We start from the raw sequence: 18,030 nt of genomic DNA on the forward strand, positions 1-18,030 counted from the left end.
ATAGCACAGCGCCGAGACAAGTATGTCAGAAACACAAGTGTTTAAGAGGCGTATTCCTCAAGAGAATCCTTTTATATGCTTTAAATAATTCTTAAGTGTGAAATGCAAGTTATGCTTGAGCTGCATGTTAGTTAGGTATTTTTTCCCTAAACACCCTGAGACTCAATTTGAGGACAAACTCTGCATTTCTTATTACTTAACTGGAAGAGAATATTTTAGCTATTCTTGAGCTCCGTTAAACATCAGCACTGACTAAAAAAGTGTATGCCTAGGTGGGTGTTGATTAATGGTGCTAAGAACACTTTGTGTGGGATTTTATGCTAATTACCCTTTATACCCTAACCCATGTCAATTTTAACAATCTAAATTAGCATTTTCTCCTAGGACTCAAGAATGTGAGAATTGTGAAATTGGCTCAGTAAGCTGAGTTAGCAGTGAGAAAATTGAGATGTTCTATATTTCCATATTAACATCTGCTGCTTGTTCAAAGCGTGATCCTTCCAAAATGATGAAGATATTGAAAGAAAAATGAACAGGGATAGGAGCGTTACTATACACTTTGCAATTTTTAAAAAGTGCAATATTTGACATTGTCATCAACAGTTCCAGCTAATAATGCCTGGAATAATGGAGTTTTAGTATACAATGTTTGAGAAATTGATCATATTATTGTTGACAAATATTTTAGCTTCTCTGCTATTTGTGGCACTTATATAACAGAACAAACTGTCAAAGACCATCGTTTATGAAAAATATCAGGTTAAATCACAATAATAATTAACTTTTATTTTGTTTGTTTTTGAAGTAGCTCAAGTAAGTAGCACAGGCATTTTCAGATGATGCTTTATAAAATAAAGTACCAAATTCAAACTCTTCAGGAGGAAGATTTATAGTAACCTCCTATCCCACAAACTAGAATGTTGACTTGGACATTTAAAAATCAGAAGCATATAAGCGTTAGTCGTAAACCGCATGGAGAAGTCTCTTTCCCCATCACATTAATGGTCTCATCTAGATTTGTAAACTATCCAGTTTCTTGTTGTTATAACCTGAAGGACCTAAGATATATACAACAGTGTTAAGAGGACATGGTATTAGAAGCAAAACTGCTCAGCTTCAGAGGAGGATTCAGCTGCTATTAAGCCAAGGTCCAGCCAAGTGGTGGCTTGGCTGTGCAGATATTGTGGTGACATCTGAACCACATAATAAGCAGTTCTCGGGTCACAGTTAATATAACATATGTACCCAAAATTATCTGAGTTGTTCCCTGTATCCAAAAGGTGTTCACTGCTGACAGTTAGGTTTTGAAATCTGGATTCAAGTTAATTTGGATTACTAGTTAGTTGTTCTAGTTTCCCCAGCATTCTGGGGATTACTCTAGTGGGGAGCAAGTCCTATCTCCCCAGTTTCCAGTGGTAGAAACAAATTTAGAGAGAATGGCTGCTTCACTAGAGACTGATCTAAGAGCTGTGCAAGAGACTGCAGAGAGGTTTGTGTGGGCTACTTTCTGCTCCTTGGAGTTTCCTGGAGGACCCACTGACTCAATGAGGAGTGGAAGGCCAGGCCCTGTGCATGAGGCTGGGTGATACTTTGGGCAGTGTTCAGGTGGGCTACACTCTGACATTCCCTCATTTTCCCTTGTCAACAAAATCACTTTCTGCTTCCCTCCTCTCCTAGGAATGTCCTTCATGGTTAGAACTTCCTCTATCCTTTAAAGTCACGTTCTTATTTCCCAGCAATACGTTCATAGCCCTGTGGATTTTACCACCATACAGTTACAGTAGAAGTAATTTAGGTCATACCAAAACACTAAATTCAAGACCAATTTTGAAGACTAAATGTGAATGTGGCAGAGGGGAAAACAGCTAGAGTATTTTAGGAGCATCTCCATCTATAACAATCATACTTGAGCATCACAAAATGTATTTAACACAGGCAACAGGTCCATTAGAGAAGATGGACCATTTTTCACCCATCCCACAAACATGCATACTGCATTTAATTTTACTCCCAAAGGACAACAGTCTTTTCAAACCAGAATGATCTGGATTCAAATCTAGCTTCTGCCACTTAATAGTTTCATGAGCTGGAGCAGTTACTTAGTCCCTTTGGGTTTCACTCTCATCATCTGTAAAGCGGGCATAATGTTGTGAAGATTATATCAAAGGTTGGGAATAATAATGAGAGACTCTGAAAATGCCTAGCCCCTGCCTGATGCAAAGGAGGTGCCCTGTGAGTTTGTTCTGTCCTGTGTATTCTTTCTTTCACTGCCACACTGACCTTTCCTTCCAGCCACAATTCTCAGCCCCTCTAACCAAATCTTTAGGTTGCTCCTTATGGCTTCTTTATACTCCTCTTTTACTATACTGTGTCCATTTTTTTGCCACCTTATCTACTCTGTGGGCTTCAACAAGGCTATTATGCCAATAATATGGTTTGGCTTTGTGGCCCCACAGAAATCTCACCTGGAATTGTAATAATCCCCAGGTGTCAAGGGTGGGGTCAGGTGGAGATAATTGAATCATGGGCGCTGTTTCCTCCATACTGTTCTCCTGGTAGAGAATAAGTCTCACGAGAGCTGATGGTTGTATAAATGAGAGTTCTCCTCACAAGTTCTCTTGCTGGCTGCTGTGTAAGATGTGTTTTTGCTTCTCCTTTGCCTTCCACCGTGATTGTGAGGCCTCTCCAGCCATGTGGAACCGTGAGTCCATTAAACCTCTTTCCTTCATAAATTACCCAGTCTTGGGTATGTCTTTATTAGCAGTATGGGAACAGACTAATACAGCCAATGAGTTATAAATTGTATCTCTGGACCACATATTTTCCATTCAGTCTTGTCTTTTCTTCTCTTTTTTCTCTTCTTATTTTATTTTATTTTATTTTTGAGACTGGGTCTCACTCTGTCTTCCAGGCTGGAAAGCAGTGGTGTGATCATGGCTTAGTGCAGCCTTGACCTCCCCAAGCTCAGGTGACCCTCCCACTTCGGCTTCCCTAGTAGCTGGGACTATAGGCATGTGCCACCATGCCAGGCTAATTTTTGTATTTTTTGTAGAGACGGGGTCTTGCTATATTGCTCAGGCTGGTTTCGAGTCCTTCATTTCTCTGAAGCCTCCTGGACATTGTACTAGATTTCCTTCAGGCATCCCCAACCCAAATATTTTAATATAAATGGTGTTTAATTCTGTCTTGATTTCCCATATAAAGAGACAAATCCTGTTAATCACACCTCCTGAATGTCACTTGAATCCGTATTTCCTTCTTGACCGCCATTGCCACTGTCCTAATCCAGATGCCTCAGCCCTTCTGATTCCCTACAACAGCCTTCTAAAAGGCCTCCCTGATTCGAAGACTCAGATGCTGGCCCACCCCATGCCAACTTGAGAATCCCATTCCAATCAGACTTATCTTTCCGTAAGGCAAGCATAGCCCTATTACTCTTCTGGCTTAATTCATTAAAAAAAAAAAATCTTCATTACTTGGGATAGAATTTGATCTCCACTGCATGGCATCGAGGTTCCTTCACACTCACTCTCTGTTCTGCACCTTTAGCTCATTCTTTTTCCTTGCCCTGAAACATGCATTCTCCCCTGCTCAGCCTTTTGAATTCCTGTCTGTATTCAGAGACTCCACTCAGGTCCTCGAAACAGCTATTCTTGATACTCCTGAGGTAGTATTGTGCTCCCTGGAATTTTGTACATGCCATGATCACAGCATTCAGCCATTTGAAAGAGATTGGATGCAAACGAATCGTTGCAATCAATCTGATGAGAGCACTCTGAAAGCAATATTTGCTTCTGACTCATTTTACTTTCCCAGAACCTGTCACATAGTAGGGATTGGTATTTGAATGAATGGAGGAATGAATGAATGCATCAGTTCCTTTCTATCCCAATCTTGGCAAACTAAATTGCATGTGTTCTCTTTCTACTTTTACTTATATGCTCAGGGGCTGCTAGGTATTCCAATAGTAATGAATTTGGCCCCTGTCCATTCTTTTATTAAAATAAAGCAGGCTTTCTGCCAAACCTGACTTTAATCTTAAAAATCTCTGTCTTCGGAATAAACTCTTGCCCTCTGTCCTAGCCAGAAAAACTTCAATCATCATGCTTTTATTTTGAGAAGAATTGCTCAATCATTTTTTATATATAAAGATTTTGAAACCCCCAGGAACATATTAAAAATTAGATCATAGATTTAAAGGGGATTTGATAACAAAATCATTCCCTAATAAATATCAAAATACTACTTAATGCAGTTATCCTAGTTAGGCATCAAAAATTAAGTTTTTGTTAGATACACAACAGATTGATACCTGTACTGTGCTTAATGGTCTGAAAAGTGCAGTGGAATGACCAAATTTCTTAGTATGCCACATATATTTAATGAAGAAAAGTTGCACATCTCTGAACTACATTTTTCATCATTTTTGTCTAATTTAAACTATATTCAGAACTGTACAAAATGTTGCCATCATTTCTTTCATTGAAGCATTTACACGTCTGCAGTTGAAGTTATTTCTTGCAAACTTGATCTTTATTAAATATATCTGATTTATGTTCTGCAGGCTTGAGAAAGGTCAAATTAATTTCATCATCTTTTCACTTTCCACTAGCATCTGTTGTGCAGCATGGTACTGCTGTTATAAATAAGGCTTCCTCCTAAGGAACAACATGGTGTCTTAAATTATATCCAGTGCCACAAATGATTCCAACTCCAGTTCTAATCAGGCTTCATGGCTCTGGCATGTCACATAGGGCTCTTTTGAAATTTGTTCTAATATGTCTTATATTTCAAAGAATTGTGCTTCAGAAGTTGGCTTACAAGAAACAAAAAACTAAAGAACAGCACAAAAATCATATATTCACTCAGGACAAAGAAGAAATTGCAAGAATAAACTGTCTTTGAATATATGCATGAACATATGTTTAAGACTCAGTTTTGTAGACTATCATTTTCAGTTGCCTGTATCTGCCTACTGTAAGCCATCCATTTTGCCCCAAATCAGTAAGAGCTCTTGCAAGCAAATAAAATGTCAAAATACTTTTCTTGGTGTGGTATGGTTGATATAAATATGAAGATCCTCAAACTTGAAGTATAATCAACGAAATCACCTCAAACTGTGTATCAAACTTTGAAAAGTTGTCCATCAACAAACTTCCAGAAAGAAAAAGGAGAATTAGCTCCACTTAATTCTGGAATTAGTTTTTCTGTTGCAGATTTGTTATTTTTGCATTATATTTTCCTACTGGTTATTTTATTAATGTAGATAAATTATTAATTTGGCTTTATTATTTTGAAGCAATTTCATCATCTTACAAAACTTTTATACTTTCTAATTCCTTTTTTAGGAGATTGTCTTGCATGTTTTAGTATTAAGACATCCTTTGAACATGATGGCAAATTTGTCTGTTTTTCTTCCAATCTTTTTAAATTCAATGCCCCAAATCACCAGAAATTATAGTGTAAAATACCAATCTTTGGTTCTAGCTCTGAAGTGTAAATAAAATGATATCAGTAAATATACTCGATACTTCTTGCACTTGATAACTTTTTAAGGAATCACCTTAAGATAAACTATCCCTATTTTAATATGTAAATCTTCTTAAAATTAAGAATGAGCCTGGGCGCAGTGGCTCACACTTGTAATCACAATGTTTGGGAGGCCAAGGTGGGAGGATCACTTGAGGCTAGGAGTTCACAGACCAACCTGGGCAACATAGCAAGACCCCATCTTTACAAAAACATTAAACAATTAACTGGGCAAGGTGGCCTACACCTATAGTCCTAGCTACTCAGAAGGCTGCGGTAGGAGAAGCACTTGAGCCTGGGAGTTTGAGGCTGCAGTGAGTTATGATTGGGCCACTGCAGTCTAGCTTGGGTGATGGAGCAAGAAACTGTTTCTTAAAAAAATAAGTAAGAATGACTTATGAATTTTAACAGTGCCTTTCAACATTTATTGTAATGGTATATTATTTTTCCTTTGACCAAAGACAATTGTGAATTATAGCTACGTAAACTTATAAAATCAATAATGGGAGAGAAAGGAGTCTGTATAGGGCAGAAGAGCTCCACAAAAGAGTGCTATCTTCCACCTGGAAAATCATAGTGATTATATAGGAAGGCCTTCTCTGAATGATTAATTGGATGCAATTTCTTGAACAGCAATTGAATTCCTCGGTTCATATGTATCATAAGGTTAACTGCAAAATGGGCGGAAATGTTGGTGATTCATGGAATAAGTCCCAAAATGTGCTTGCCTTATCAAAGAATAATCAGAAGTAGACAAAGAAGTGACAAAATCCAATGGGCAAATAACATACATTTGTTGGAGCACTAAGTAAGCATAAAGGTAACTTTCTACAACCATTAGAACACTGATGTCACTACCACCACCATACCCCTTCACACAGGGACCACCCAGCAACATGGCTTTTAAAAAAGACTCATGAGAGAATTCATGTTCATCATGAATTACTTCAACTGGAATGGAAAGGAAAATTATCGACTTTATGATTGGAAATTAACTGCAACATTAGCTAATTTGCCTGGACATGCTCCCAGCTACCCCGATTATTTCTCAAGTGGAGTAGAGGGAGACAAAAATAAAGGGAAAAAATCATGAATGCTTTATACAATAAAAGTTGTGTTGACATGTGGAACTCAGTGAGGATGTGTACATGACACCAGAAAGTATCCAGACTGCCAATATATGCCATTTATCTACCATTGTAACACTACAATGAGCGGGAATTATGATAATGAAATTAATTTCTGGAACATTGTGTCGACTCTTGAGGCAGGAATTGGACTGTAACCAGAAAAAAAGGCTCTTTAAGAATATGATGTGGCTTGAGAGTTGAATTAGTTTCCTAGAAAGAAACTTTGTCAAACTATTAGGGTGCTTTTAGCCACCCAATTATTTTCATGCCCAAGAAAAGCCACTATAAACCAGACAAGGTAATTTTCACTGCCACTTGGCCAAAGCCTCATATAATTTGCTGCAACTGCCTAAGCCTTCATTTCCTCCTAATAATGGGGCCTTAATCCTGCCCCTTGCAGGGACAGTGGAAGTTATTTACGATCCCTAAAGCACCACTTCAAAGAAGATTCTAGAGAAATAAAAAACATCGAAAAAGCACTTGCACACCACTTACCAGACCATGCGGGACTTCTTTACCAAACTGCGCAAGATTCTGCAGCTTTGGGATAAGAGGATTTTTCAATCCAATTTCTGTTCAACTTTGTCAGAAACGTACTTTTCTATTTATGCACATATTTAAACCGTCTAACATCATGCATCTGAAAAATGACAAAAACGTGGACAAACTTGGGAGGTAAATGAAGAATAATAGCATGGGTGTAACTTGGGAATCCCAATGCTAATAACGAATAAGATATTGCCAGAAAATGCACGAGGAAATGATTGAAATCTCAGTCCACAAACTCAAGTATTTTTTTAAAAAATACATTACTTTTGTTATTTACTTTAAATAAAGTTAATATGACTCTGACAACATATACCATTTTCCAAGGACATCTTTTCTTAGATACTGTTGTGGCTTACTCTATGAAAGGTCAGGCTTCAGGAAGCCAATATGGAGCCCATATATGGGGAAATGGATGAAATTTCCAGTTCACCATGCCTTCTGCTGACATTCATATTTTTTATTTTTTCAACAAATCATTTTAGAATCCATTAGCATATAGCATAGAACTTTAGATTGCAAATTTTCTAGACAGTGAATCTAACTTCTGGCACCAAATAACTGGTTAACTTTAGGAGAGTCACTCAATTTCTCTTTTCTCAGTTCTAGTTTGGATGTCCCAAAGGGGACATCATGAAACTCTATAAACAGCTGTTGTGGTACACTCGTGTCTTGTCAAGTGGAACGCGGACTGGATTTCCTGGGACAGCTAGAAAAAAGCTCCCTGAAGATGCTAAGTTAGAGATGGACGCTGCATAAGGAGAGAGATGAAAGGCAAACCATCTCAGACAGAGAGGAGAGAACATGACACAGCCTGAATGAAAAACAGGGATGCAAATAGGATGAGAGTGAAAGGGCCCCAGGGCGAGTGTGGGGAAGCAGGCAGGGGATAGAAGTGAGAAGAAGTTTTAAAATGGGGGTGATTTTGACCTGATTTAAATTAAGCAATAACATACGCCAGACATAGTGGCTCACACCTGTAATCCCAGTACTTCAGGAGGCTGAGGTGGGAGGATCACTTGAGGCCAAGAGTTCAAGACCACCCAAGGCAACACAGTGAGATCCCATCACCATAAAAAATAAAAATACATTAGTGGACGTGGGAGTGTGTGCCTGTGGTCCCAGCTACTCAGGAGGCTGAGTCAGGAGGATGGTTTGAGTCCAGATGTTCGAGGCTACAGTGAGCTATGATTGCGCTACTATACTCCAGCCTGGGTGACAGAGCAAGATCCTGTCTCTTAAAAACAAACAAAACCCAGTCATGTGTATTACATAGAAAAGATTGAAGGAAGGCCAGCATGGAAGAAGATAAGAAGCTACAGTACACAAGATAGAGAGTGGTTTGTCCAGGGCAGAAGCAGTGAAGATGACAAAAGTGAATGGAAATGCATTGGACAGGGCAACAAGATAGGGCCACTTTCCAGGTGATTGGAGAGTGGCCAGTGTTGGCCTGAGGGGGGGAATCCAGAATGACTCCTAGATTTTCATCATTGTTACTGAGCAGGTGGCAATATTGGGAATACCAGGGGAAACATTTCTTTTGGAGGACAGGGAGCTGTTAAGAAAACAAGTGTTCCATTGACAAAGCATCTTCATTGTCTATACCCACAATGTAACCTTGGAGCTTGGTGTGCTCTTCTGAGAACTAGAACTCTGGAGAGCCTGGGGGTCCTGGGATTCCCTCTCTTTAGAGGATCTCATAGTGGTTCTTCATTTCAGCCTTGTCAAGGAGTAAGGTCAGGTTTGCTAGACCTCACAGGTTAAGACCCACAGACCTCTCCCTATGTGAAGAGGAGGCAGCTTCTTTCTTCTTCATACTTTGCTGAATTGTTTCTGTCTCCTTCCTCTACCTTACATGGCTCAAATGGATTTTTGCAAAACAAAATCCAGGAAGTATTAGAGTAAATTTCTGCATTGGGCCCTGCTTCTTATCTCCTCCTAGCTACGGAGAAACTGTTTGACACCACTGTTACCTCTTGACTTGGGAGAAAGGAAATAAGAAACATGACTTATTTTTGAAAGGCCCATATATGCATAGCAACCCACAAATGCTAAAGGAGCTGAGAAACCAAAGAAGGAGGCAGACTAATCTAGTGCCTTGGTATTGGGTGATTTATAAAGGGAACTTACAGACAGAAGCACGGTCTTGGGTAGCTGTAAGACAGGTAGATTTCTGCACTGTTCCTTCCTACACTCAGGGCTTATCTACTCTAGGGAGAGGGTTTACATGCTCCAGCAAGACAATGAAAGGCAACCTTCCAGAACAGGTAAGAATGCTATATGCATCATTGTCTATAATTTATGCAATAACATCAGTGTTACTCTGATCCATGTTCTTACCCTAGGGGCAGTAAATAAAGTAGGAATCAGGAGGCATTCGTGGGACTGGCGCTCATCAGAGGTTAACATGGTAGATTAGCATCCAAGATGAAGTCGCTTTTGTCTCCTCAATGGCAAAAGTAAACCTAGATTAATATCCAAAATATTCAGCTCTGTTGAATATGAAAAGAAAGCATCTTTCATCTCCTGAACCCCTTTCTCTGTTAAATAATACCCTTTAGGGGATTTTACTCACAATTTGCCATCAGCTTTGGGCCTATGACACTTTATTTTCCCACTGAGGGCCCCTTAAAATATTTATTCATTCAATAATTCCAAGCTTACTATTGACTTCCCACTCAATAGTAAGCTTGAATGTATTGGGATACTGTCTATAATCCCTGCATCCTGTGCTAAAGCCTTTATATATCCTCACATTTAATCTTCAACACCACCCTCATCTCCAGCCTTCACCTGTGATTAAAGAAACTCGGGAATTTAAATCAGCCATTCAAAATTATTAAATCAGATGTTCATAATTAAAATTATTGGGTTAGGCAGTGTACTTCCTGCACCACCCCCATTCTTACAATTTAGAGGAAGAGGTAGAAAATATTCACATAGTGAGTGGCATACGGGAAAGATACTTGGCATGAGTAGAGCATATAATCAAAGGATTTGTGCCTGTGTGAGATGTCAGGAGGGCTTCCTGGAGGAAGTGACATGTATTTTGCTAGTGGACATCTTGACGATAAAGAGCTATTGACACACAAATATGAACAAGGAAAACAATGGGATTTAAAGGAACTTGACGTTTACTCCACTTTCGTAGTTACCCCTAAATAATTCAAATAATTATAATATCATCAGGTGGCAGCCTAATTAAGTAGAATTGTGGCTTTATTAGTAGGTCATGTGCCTTTGAACAGCTGGTTTAAATTTCCTGAGTTCCTTTACTTAGAGGTGGAGGGTGGAGATGAGGGTGAAGTTAGAAGATTAAATGGGATGATATAGAAAGGTTTTTAGCACAGGGCACAGGGATTATAGATACACAGTAAGTGGTAGTTCTCTTTCATCCTCCCCCACTTTGTAAACCTAGTCTTTTTTTTTTTTTTTTTGAGACTGACTCTCGCTCTGTCTCCCAGGCCAGAATGCAGTGGTGTGATCTCTGCTCACTGAAACCTCCACCTCCTGGGTTCAAGCGATTCTCCTGCCACTATGCCCAGCTGTAGTGGGATTACAGGCACCTGCCACTATGCCCAGCTAATTTTTATATTTTTAGTAGAGATGGGGTTTCACCGTGTTGGCCAGGCTGGTCTCAAACTCCTGACCTCAGGTGACCCACCCACCTTGGCCTCCCAAAGTGCTGGGATTACAGGCATGAGCCACCGCGCCTGGCCAACCTAGTTCTTCTTTACTCACTTGCAATCAACGTGTACTAAACTCCTGCAAGACATTAATTTCCATGAAGGCAGGTTCTGTGTTTTCATTTTAGATTCATCAGCAGGGAGTTGTTGCTGGATTATGCACATCTGTTCAATAAATGTACTTGCATGCTTGGTTATTTATTTGCTTTAATAGACCAGGGGCAATTACCACAACTGACCATGATGTGAAAAAACACATTTAACAAAAGAGTATAACACTAATTCTTATTTCTAAGACAAAGAAGATAGCAACAAATGGAAAGCTGACACCCGAAAAATGCCCAGGGTTTGACAAAACCTGTGGAAGTATGGTGACACACACCTAAATTGCCATATTTGTGTTTTTTGAAATCTTGGACATATTTTTTTTTGAACTTGATTTAAACTGCTTCTTGACAGAGTTACTACTTCTATGATGTAATATGAGTCAGGCAGAATGACATTTCTGGGACTACTTTGTTTTCCACATTTAATTGATTTTTTTTGTTGTTGTTGTTAGAGACTGAGTCTTGCTCTGTCGCCCAGGCTGGAGGGCAGTGGCGTGATCTCGACTCACTGCAACCTCCGCTTCCCAGGTTCTAGTAAGTCTCCTGCCTCAGCCTCCAGAATTGATTTTTTTTTTTAATTTTAATTTCAATTTTTTTCTGAGACAGAGTCTCACTCTGTCACCCAGGCTGGAGTGCAATGGTGCAGTCTCAGCTCATTGCAATCTCCACCTCCCGGTTTCAAGCAATTCTCCTGCCTCAGCCTCCTGAGTAGCTGGGATTACAGGCATGTGCCACCACACCTAGCTAATTTTGTATTTTTAGTAGAGACAGGGTTTCACCATGTTGGCCAGGCTGGTCTCGAACTCCTGATCTCAGGTGATCTGCCAACCTTGGCCTCCCAAAGTGCTGGGATTACAGGCATAAGCCACTGCGCCCAGCCACATTTAATTGATTTTTAAACATTCTCAGAAAACAAGACTGTTTTGAAATATCTCTATAAATGCTGCTGGTTACATTACGCTGTGTCCACTTCAGTGTTTGGTTGAACTTATTTCTAGCCTTCCAAATCAGGTCCAATAAAAACATATTGGAGGAGAGAAACGGAATATCCCAACCAATGTTTACCATCCAGATCACTTTCAAAGAACAGCTCACTCTAGGTAAATGTAAGACAAAACATTGTGCAGCCCCGACTGTTAAAATGATGGAAAACAAATCTCAAGGCATGAAAGGTGGCAGCTGAGAGGATGTCTTTCACCAGATATGTGTAACTTTATAAGTTTTGTGTAAAGTATATTTGCTTATTTTCATAGATAAGTGTTTTTAACTAGATTTTTATCCTTGTAGATTAGTCAAATGTTTCCTAAAATCGAACTGAAGCTTTCAGCGTAGTGATCTGAGGCTCTTTAATGTTATTTTTCCTTGTAAGAAGATGGAGTAGAATTTGTCAGCATTCTCCATATACTGCCCCCCAAAATGAATGTGAAATCTCCACTCCTTTGGTCAAATACAGTTTAGGGATTCCATTTTGTATCTTTTCTTTAAAATGTTGGGGCTGGGCATGGTGGCTCATGCCTGTAATCCCAGTGCGTTGAGAGACCAAAGCGGGAGCATGACTTAAGGCCAAGAGTTTGAGTCCAGCCTAGGCAACATAGCAAGACCCCATCTCTCTAAAAAAAATAAAAAAAAATTAGCCAGGCATGGGGGTGCACACCTGTACTCCTAGCTACTTGGGAGGCACAGGTGGGAAGATCCTTTAAGCCCAGGAGTTGGAGGCCGCAGTGAGCCATGATAACCACTGCACTCCAGCCTGGCAGACAGAGGGAGACTCTGTCTCAAGAAAATAATAAATTGAGGCCAGGCACAGTGGCTCACACCTGTAATCCCAGCATTTTGGGAGGCTGAGGTGGGCAGATCACAAGGTCAGGAGTTCGAGACCATCCTGGCTAACATGGTGAAACCCCATCTCTACTAAAAATACAAAAAATTAGCCAGGCATGGTGGAACGTGCCTGTAATCCCCATCTACTCGGGAGGCTGAGCAGAGAGACTCTGTCCCAAAATAATAATAATAATAATAATAATAATAATAATAATATAAAGTAAAATGTGGAGGTTAAAACAAGGCAGACTATTTGAATGACATCTAGCCAATTCATAGTCATGTGAGAATGGATGTCCAGCCCTCTGGATCTACCATTCCCAAGCACCTGCAAGCCTTGTATCATATTATTGCTCTGCCCAGTTATCTCCACAGGGAGTGTGAGCTTCCCAGGAAGTACACTAAGTAATTCATTTGGATGTGGGAAAATAAAAAGTTCTTTTTAAAGAACATTTTAGCTGGGTGCGGTGGCTCACACCTGTAATCCCAGCACTTTGGTCCAGACCATCCTGGCCAACACGGTGAAACCATCTCAACTAAAAATACAAAAAATTAGCATGGTGGCAGGTGCCTGTAGTCCCAGCTACACGGGAGGCTGAGACAGGAGAATTGCTTGAACCCGGGAGGCCGAAGTTGCAGTGAACCGAGATCGTACCACAGCACTCTAGCCTGGGCAACAGAGCAAAACTCCATCTCAAAAAAGAAAAAAAAAAGACATTTTAAAATTAAGGAATAATTTTGTATTTATAGAAATGCACTCATATTTAGTGTACAGTTTGATAAGTTTTGACAAAAGTGTACACTTGTGTTACCCACACACCTCCCAAAGCACTGATTATTTCCGTCATTCTAGAGAGCTCCTTTTTGCCCATTTCCAGCCAAATAAACCCTTCCCCAGGCAGCCACTTTCTAACTTGTATTGCCCTAGATTTGTTTGGTCTGGATTCAAATCTCAAATAAGGGGTATCATAGCCTCAGTGCTCTGTGTATCTTGCAGTTAATTTTTTTCACACAGCGCAAATCTTTTGAGATCCATCCATCACTGTTGTCGGAGGTACCAAATGTCGCTCCTCCTGTTGCTGGATAGTATTCCACAGTACGTCACAACTTTATAATACATCTGTTATTGCCATACTTGTGTTTAAGTCTACCATTTTGTTTGGTTTCAGTTTGTTCTATCTGCTATTTGTTCCCGTGTTATCTCTCTTCTCACTTGTCATAGATGAATTGAAGTTTTATTGTTTGTTTGTTTTAATATTTACTTTATGTCCCCTTTCGACTTTTTAAAAATTTTGAAATAATTATAGATTCATGGGAAGTTGCAAAAGTAGTAAATGGATACCCTGTAACAGTAACCTCGCCCCTCCCAATGAGAACATCTTTATGTAATTAGAGTATGATCTCAAATCCACAAGGTCACCATTGGTACAATCCATAGATCTTATCTGGATCTTACCAGTTTTATATGCACTTTGTGTGTGCACATGTGTGTGTGTAGTCTTGTGCAACTTTATCACGTGTACGTTCATGTAACCCATCACATTCAATAGAGAAACTGCTCCATTACCACAAAGATCCTCCATGATACCTGATTACAATTAGACGTGTCTCCTTTTCCCTAGATCCCCAAGCCCTGGCCATCACTACTGTGTCCTACATCTCAATAATTTTGCCCTTTCAAGAATGTTATATAAATTAAGTCGTTCAGTAGGTAACCTTTTGGGATTAGCTTTTTAAATTCAGAACAATTTCCTTACTATTCATTCAAATTTTTGTGTTATTACTAGCCAATTTTTTTTTAATTTTTGAGTGATATTCTATTGTATGCATGTACCACAATTGTTTAAACTATTCACTCTTTGAAGGTCTTTGGACAGTTTTTAGCTTTTGGCTAATATACAACTTGTATATGGACATAAGTTTTATTTCTCTGCAATAAGTGCCTAGGAATAAAATTGTTGGGTTTCATGGAAAGCATATGTTTAGTTAATTTTTTTAAAAAACTGCTAAACTATTTTCCAAAGTAGCTGAGCCATTTTACATTCCTACCAGCAATGTATAAGAAATTAGATTTTTCATAGCTTTACCAGCATTTGGTAATGTAGCTTAAAAATTTTTTTTTAGCTGCTCCAATAGTTGTGATACCTCATTGTGGTCTTAATTTGCATTTATCTAATGGCTAATTATGTTGAAAATATTTTCATGTGCTGAATTTCCATTTAAATATCCTCTTTGGTAAAATGTCTGCTCATTTCACCTATTTTCTAATTGGACCTTTTAAATAATATCTTACTGTTGCATTTTGAGACTTCTTTATATATTTTAAGTATAAGTTATTTGTCAGATATGCGGTTAGCAAATATTTTATTCTGTAGTTTGTAGTCTTTTTATTCTCATAACACAATATGTTCTAGAACTAAAGTTTTATTTTTGATTACATGTAGTTAATTGATTTAATTTATGCCTCATGGTTTTGGTGTCATATTTAAGAACTCTTTACCAAACCTTAGGTCCCAAATATTTTCTCCTGTGTTTTCTTCTAAAGGTTTGATATTTTTAATGCTTTACATTTAAATCTATAGTCTATTTTGAGTTAATTTTTGTACAAAGTGGGAAGCTTAGATCCAGGCTTCCTTCCTCTGGCCCCCGTGGATGTCCAGTTGTTCCAGTACCATTTTTGGAAAACATTGTCCTCCTTCCACATAATTGCTTTTGCACATTTGACAAAGTCAGTTGATTGATCATATCTGTGTCAGTCTGTTTATGGATTCTCTATCTATTTCATTGCTTTACGGGTCTATCAGTTCCCCAGTACTACGTTGTTTTGATTAATGTAACTGTATACTAAGTTTTGATATCTGGTCAATTAATTCCTCTCACTTTCTTCTTTTTCCAAAATTGTTATAGTTATTCTAATTAGTTATTCTAATTACTAATCTAATTATTCTAATAACTAATTCTAATTAGTTCTAATTTTTTTTCAAATAAGCTTGCCTATATCTAAAAAACAGTTTTACTGGAAATATGATAGGAATTGTATTAAACCAGTACATAAGTTTGGAATAGAGTTGACATATTATGTTGAGTTTTTTAATCCATGGATGTGTTATACCTCTTCAATTTTAAAAATAGAGACAGGGTCTCACTATGTTGGCCAGGCTGGTCTCAAACACCTACTTTCAAGCAATTATCCAATCTTGAGCTTCCAAAGTGTTGGGATTACGGGCATGAGCTACTGTACCCAGCTCCATTTTTTGTATGTTCTTTTATTTCTCCCTCTATGTTTTGTAGTATTCAGCATACAAATTTTGTACATGTTTTGCTAGATTTATACTTAAACAGACATTTTTTAATATTTTCAAAGAACAGTTTTGTGTTTTATTAATTTTCTTTGTTTTTCTGTTTTCTATGTCACTGGTTTATACTCTAATACTTGTCATTTCTTTGTTTCTTCATGCTTTGGGTTTATTTTGGTCTTATTTATAAGAATTTAATGCAATAAATTTCCCTTTCATTACTGTATTAGCTGCATCCCACAAATTTTTGTTATATTTTTATTTTTATTTAGTTCTGTTTCATTTCCTTTGAGACTTCTTTTTGACCTATGAATTAGTTTCTAGTTTATAGCTATTAAGAATAAAGATACTATAAACATTAATCTACATCCACATGCAAATAAAAATGAGTCTATACACAAACTTTACACCTTTCACAAACTTCTTGAATCTGTGGTTTTATATATGTTGCCAAATTTTGAAAATTTTTAGCTATTATATCTTTAAATGCTTTTCCAGTCCTATACACCCCTTTTCCTCTCCTGTAACTTTGACAATATTCATATTAGATTTTTTATTATTGTCCAACAGATCTTTGTGGTTCTATTCATATCTTTTCAGTCTATTTTATATTGTTCACCCTTGTTAATTTTATTTTTTTAATTAAAAAAACCCACTGATTCTTTTGCTATATTCATTTGCTATTGAACCCATTCTGTTCAGATATTGTATTTTTCAGTTCCAAAAATTCCATTTGGTTCTTATTTATATCTTCACTTTCTTTGCTGAGAGTTTTTCTTTTTCTTTCCTTTATTTTAAGTGTGTTCCTCATTGCTCCTTGAGGCATTTTTTAGATGGCTGCTTTAAAGTTTTTGACAGATAATTCCAACATACGTGTTTTCTCTGTGTTGGCATCTGTTGTTAATCTTTTCTCATTCAAGTTGAGGTTGTCCTGGTTCTTGGTATAATGAGTAATTTTCAAATGTATACAGGATATTTTACATAGTATGTTGTGAGACTTTGGATGATATTTAATTCTTTCTTTCTTTCTTTCCTTCTTTCCTTCCTTCTTTCTTTCTCTTTCCTGTTTAAGTGAAGTGTGCAGAGGCAGATTGGGGTAGATGTTTACCTCTGTTGACATCAATGTTGACAACAGCTTCCCACTGCCTCATTGGGCCAGTTGGGGGCAGAAACCCAGCTCTCCAAAGGGTGGCATCCGCACAGGAGGCAGGGGGGAAGTAACGTGTCCACTGGCACCACCTCTACCTGCTCATTCAACCTTGCTGTTGCTGTGTGACAGTGCGACTTCCACTCCTTCTGGGTGAGCTGTGAGTAGCACGACCTCCTCTCATTGTCTCATTCTGCTCCTTTGCTGCCAAGTGTGGGGAAAAGCTCCATTTCCCTCTTTCTTCGCCAACACCAGTGGAGGTGGATGGAAGCAAAGTGCTGACTCTCACAGCCTCACTCTGCTCATTTTACTTCATTATTGTTGCATTAAGGTAAAAGTTCAGCCCCTATTGGTCCCCCCAGTGACACTCCGCGGTGAGGGGAAGCAGAGAGCCACCAGCTTTACCTTGTACCACCTTTCATGGCTTTATTCCACCTTGCATGGCTTTATTCTACCCTATTGCTGCTGCCAGGTGGGGACCAAAGCTCAGCTCTCCACTGGGCTGAGTCAACACCAAGGAAGGGTCAAGGGAGGAGTTACTTGTAGCACCTCATTGCTCCTGGGAGAGAGGAGAAGTTCAGTTCCTCCTTAGATTCCATTGACAACGTCACAATGCAGGAGATGATATCACCAAATTGGTGTTCTATTTCTCCTACACCAACCTTGTACCAGTCCCTTCACTCCAGGAATTAAGGTTTTCCTGGGGGCTTTGACACTTATTTCCAGTCACCTGCTGGGGGTTCTAGATTACAGGTTTTCCCAGTGCAC

The 18,030-nt window shown here is 38.7% G+C and overlaps 1 long non-coding RNA gene across 1 annotated transcript in view; it reads right to left on the minus strand.

The window, feature by feature from the left end:
* The window catches only part of LOC131381487 (uncharacterized), a 41,384-nt gene extending 23,615 nt beyond the window's left edge, over positions 1-17,769 (minus strand). Inside the window, exons 1-3 of the long non-coding RNA XR_009210260.1 lie at positions 17,668-17,769; positions 9,546-9,697; positions 7,155-7,299 (exon numbers count right to left, since the gene is read on the minus strand). This is a non-coding gene — a long non-coding RNA (uncharacterized LOC131381487). The remainder of the gene's footprint in view (positions 1-7,154; positions 7,300-9,545; positions 9,698-17,667) is intronic.
* Positions 17,770-18,030: the final 261 nt, after the last annotated feature.

This window comes from Hylobates moloch, unplaced genomic scaffold (assembly GCF_009828535.3).
Source record: "Hylobates moloch isolate HMO894 unplaced genomic scaffold, HMol_V3 SCAFFOLD_2, whole genome shotgun sequence".
NCBI lineage: Eukaryota > Metazoa > Chordata > Mammalia > Primates > Hylobatidae > Hylobates > Hylobates moloch.